This window comes from Bombus affinis, chromosome 15 (genome assembly GCF_024516045.1).
Source record: "Bombus affinis isolate iyBomAffi1 chromosome 15, iyBomAffi1.2, whole genome shotgun sequence".
NCBI lineage: Eukaryota > Metazoa > Arthropoda > Insecta > Hymenoptera > Apidae > Bombus > Bombus affinis.
Genome location: NC_066358.1, coordinates 1,681,603 through 1,686,355, shown reverse-complemented (window position 1 = coordinate 1,686,355; position 4,753 = coordinate 1,681,603). Strand labels below are relative to the sequence as shown.

At 36.8% G+C, this 4,753-nt stretch overlaps 1 non-coding gene across 1 annotated transcript; it reads left to right on the top strand.

Annotated features, from left to right (window-relative positions):
* Nucleotides 1-235: 235 nt before the first annotated feature.
* Trnai-aau (transfer RNA isoleucine (anticodon AAU)) lies at nucleotides 236-309 on the top strand. The gene has a single exon. It is a non-coding gene; the product is annotated as a tRNA-Ile (tRNA).
* Nucleotides 310-4,753: the final 4,444 nt, after the last annotated feature.

Sequence of the window (4,753 nt, the reverse complement as noted above, 5' to 3'; positions counted from 1 at the left end):
TTGTTCTCACTTCACAATTATTGGTTATTTATGGACTTACTAATTTCGAACACAAAGTTTTCCAGTTATCTTTATCCTTCTAAATGAGAACTTGGGCACATTGCGGTAATTGTTATCGAAAATTGATTCTCCGCTATCATAATAATTAATTTGTTGAATCATTTTCGTGATTTATGATAATTATGATACGTGAGTATTTTCTTCACTAGTAAGATTATAACTTATTTCTTCAACTGGCTCATTAGCTCAGTTGGTTAGAGCGTCGTGCTAATAACGCGAAGGTCGTGGGTTCGATCCCCTCATGAGCCAAAAAAAAGTAAGATTATTAAAACAGGGGAATATTGTTTATTCTCTGAAATCTTATCTTTTCTTTTACAAAAACTTTCTGCATCGAAGCAATCGATAAACTTGCTGCTATCGCCTCTAAATTCCTGAAAAAGCAAAAATCAGAAACGAGGACTAAGATTCCAGAATCACTGCTAAACACAGTATAACCAAACAAACCCTGGTCCTAAACATACTAAATCCTCTCTTTTTGTGTATGTAATCGGTAGAACATGAATATTTATGCAAATTCACATTTTTATTGATACTGTAGCGGCACATGAGTCAGAGGACATTTCGAATCATGTTGTTATTTTACCTCGGAGTATCAAGACCGTTAGATTATAAGCAATGTAAAAACAAATAAACTCCGAGCAAAACAATGTCGCCGCTACGTGCAACCGTCGAACAAAGAAAATTTTCCGGCTCTCCCCCAATCAGTATAAATAAACGGACGCGATCGTGAGCGCGGAAGTATAAGTCGAATATCTACGAAGTATCGAACGGTTTATATCGAGCATTAACGAGTATTTCCGAGTATCTACGCGATGAACAATAACGAGTTTTATATTGTATCAAGGACTCTGTATACGTATATTTATTTATTTTAAATATACCTGACAGACTGCGACAATCATATTTCGCTTTCGTTATTTCACAATACTATTCACGACCAATCCTCCACAATACTCTCAATATTCTTTGTTTGGCATAGATACTTGCTTCATGTACTAAATCATCGACTATAAAGTTTTGAATTATTCGCTAATTCACGGTGCACGCTTACGTCGAAATTCTGCTGCATCTGCAGCATCCACAGTGCAAGCAATAAGAAACAGCAAAATAGCGGACATTGATGAACGAGCGCACGACTTACAAGCATTATTCTTTCGCCATGCAGGAAAATTTTGATCCGATCCATCAGTGCGTGCATGTGGTTACCCATGTTCGCTATTATTTCAACGTTCTTTCCAATTTCTCTGTGACTCGTCCGGAAATAAAAGCGAGCCCTGTCACAGAAGTAGTGGTCAAGTAGAAAAACGATGACAGCGTGCACATGGTCACCGGCTGAAGAGAAGAACGAAAGCAAATGTCGGCGCATCGACGGCGATCAGAAATAGAAAACTATAGCCGGGCGAAACCGAACGAGAAAAATCGAGCCTGGAGGAACGAAGGTCGCGAAGTCGAGAGAATCGAATTACGCGATACGGACCATAAAATAAATAGACGAATATTCATTCCATTCCGACATCCACCTATTCGCCCAACCCTTGTCCTCTGCTTTCTTTGCGGTTATTCCTTTTACGTTTCGTTATTTTCTCTCCCTTCTTTTTTGTTGTCGCTCGTTCCCTGTTTCGTGTTAATCGATTACTTTATTAGCGGAGTCGGTGATTCTCGAAAGACAGAATTGGTAGTCAGAGCTCTTTTTTTGGAGAAAGAAGATTGAATGTCAAGCAAATTTATTAATTGTGACAGTGGGATACTTAATGACCAACGGCCATATTAAGTTCAAATAATATTCGAGTAGTAGAGAATTTGTTGTAGAACTGAAATTTTGAGATTTTAGCAGCATTGGAAAATTACGTTTTGTAATTAAAAATTTACTTCTCAATAGATTAATAGAAACCAAAAGAAACTTCAATCCACTTTTGCATTCGGTCACGTGATCGGTCACATTTAATTCCAATCAAATTATCCCCAATTTAAAATGTTCCCTTCCGTCGTCCTCATTCTAAATTGCTCGCCAATTCGCGGCGCACGTTTACGTCGTTTCAATTTTCCATGTTTCCGTTCGCTTACAATTCAGCCGGATATCCCACGTTTCCCTTTTTCCGTGGATCGGCACGACGAGTAATTCGAAGGCTGAATACTTTCGAAGGCGCTCGAGATTTGCCGCGATATCACCCCCGCCCCCTCCGCGCATTTTCCCGTCGCGTTTCTCTTTCCCCTCAACAATTCGATACCAAATGACCAACTACAAAATTCGCCTAGCTCTCTCTCGTCACGTCTCGCTAAGATACAATATACCTGCCCGGTGATAGCATCGAGCGTAAACTGTGGAAAGTGTCACGTAGCCTGACGGCAGATTTCTCGTTTGAATTTGTTTCGATAGGAAACTTTCAATGACAGATTAAAAGTGGTCGAATGAAAAAAACATATAATAAAAATAAATATACGATATAGTACCTAATAAAAATAAATAATAAATGATATAATATAGTATCATAATAAATAAGAATGTATGAAGCAATATATAATCTCAATATAATCAAAAAATTAAAAAATTAAAAAATTTCAATGTGAGATCAGAAAGTATAATTCTAGAATTAAAAGAAATATATGCTAAAAACAAAATAGAATTAAGTATAGAAAGTACTTTTAATTGGTTCTGAAGATATAGTATAGTACTACGAAGCATAATAGATGTAGGTATCTAAATCCTATAAAACCTTTGAATGGCAGCCTGCAGCAGTGTGACCTACATTTTTTGTGTAAATGCATGCACTTAGTGGTAGTAATAGCATAAAGAACGCAGACATGGTCTGTCACTGACCAGGGCACTGTTAAGGAGGTTGCGAGAGACCTCTAGAAAATTAACCGGCGAATTTCCATGTCTAGCTTTCGCATACCGATTTCTTTCGCCGGCTTCTTTCCAGCCGCGGTTTTCACGAGGAACATTCCGGATATCACGAATAGGCGGGACGAAACCGAAACGTGATTCAGTTCGTAACGGGACAAAAACTGTAATCGAATTCGTCGTCTAGTTGCACAACTCTCTTTTCCAGTAGCGTGACTCCACGAATTTTTTTCTCACCCTCGTCTCGCGATTTGAGTGAATACCATCTGTCTGAATAGTCTGCACGAATTGAAGAAGTTCAGCAATGGAACGAGAAGGCGGATATTAGCGCCCCGATATTTGTGTTTTTGCAGTTACATCAGGAACAGTTTAACAAAGAAAATAATTAGTTGCACGAAAGTATTTGTATACACTTATCATGAAAAACATTACTAACATGTCCATATTGTACGTTTCACGGTAAAATATTTTAAAATTTTGTTAACATCGTGATGGGATACGGCCATGTTGATTAGATTAGTAGAATTTGCAAATTGAGAAATTGGAAAATATTTACGCAACATTTTGCAAACATATACTAAACACAAAATTGGTGTACAGCATGAACAACCATTTTGAGGTTACAGAACAGTCGTTAGAATATTTACTAGGTGAAACAAATTCCTGCTTAGATCGCATTTCTTTAATTCAACTCGTAAAAATATAAATACATAAAATGTAAAATATAAAAATATAAATATCCGCAGTCTAGTTATCAAAACTTCTTCAACAGTGTCATAACGCCTTTATGAGGGCGTTAGCAACGTCTGCTGATCAGTATGCCGAGGAAGGAACGGAAGACTTAGCATCGCTCTCCCTTACCTCCCATGTGGCTTCACCCTGAGCCAAGGGTAGGGAGTATAAAATTTCCCAGGAGATACAGCTCGTGGGTAGATGGACCAATGATAGGGGAGGAACGGAGGAACGATGAAAAAGGACGAAACTCACGATACGTGCGTGATTCTCGAACGCGGATGACTCTCGCTGCTGGAACTTTCCGGCTGAAACAATTACCAACCATAGTAGAGAAAGAGAGACAGAGAGAGAGAGAGGATTTTATACGATAAGGGCTGTACGGAACAAGAATGAACGTGCCGACGTGTTCCAAGTCAATTTATAAATGTACGACGCTTTTGGTATATGATTTAAAGAAAGAACGACTTGTTTAGAGATCTTTTTCTGGAAATTGAAGTACAGTGATTACGAAAAGTATATATTTACTTTCCAATGGAGCATTTTTTTATTAGGTTCCACGTTTCATTTTCATGGTATTACATTTTCGTGATCATACGAAAGTATTACTAAATGATATGAGACCTAATATATTTGGACTTAGTTAATTGGTATATTAGTGCGATAATGAATACAGTGGTGTACAAATATTTTTTTTGCCACCATATATTAACTTTGTCGTTTATAAATAACGCTCATAAGAGTTGCGTAGTACGATGAATATTTTGTTGAAATATTATGAAATTTATTATACGAAAAATATAAACATGCAGCAATGTCTTTTTAGTTTCCAAGAAAAAAGACAGAAAATGACAAGTGCAAGTTTTAATATCAAAATCCCAGAACCAGAGCATATTAAGTTATACTTTTTAAACTTTAGAGAACAGATCAAAGTTGCAAAAACCTTGTAACGAAATACAGATTTAATATCATTTTTGCGCTATTATATTAAAAAGAACTTAGAACGAAAAAATTTTTATTATCAGAAAGAGTGAAAAATTTGATACGGAAAACATGTAAAATATCATATTTTTTTAATTTAAATCTCGAACCACGCTGTATCGAATGAGAAGCGAAAGA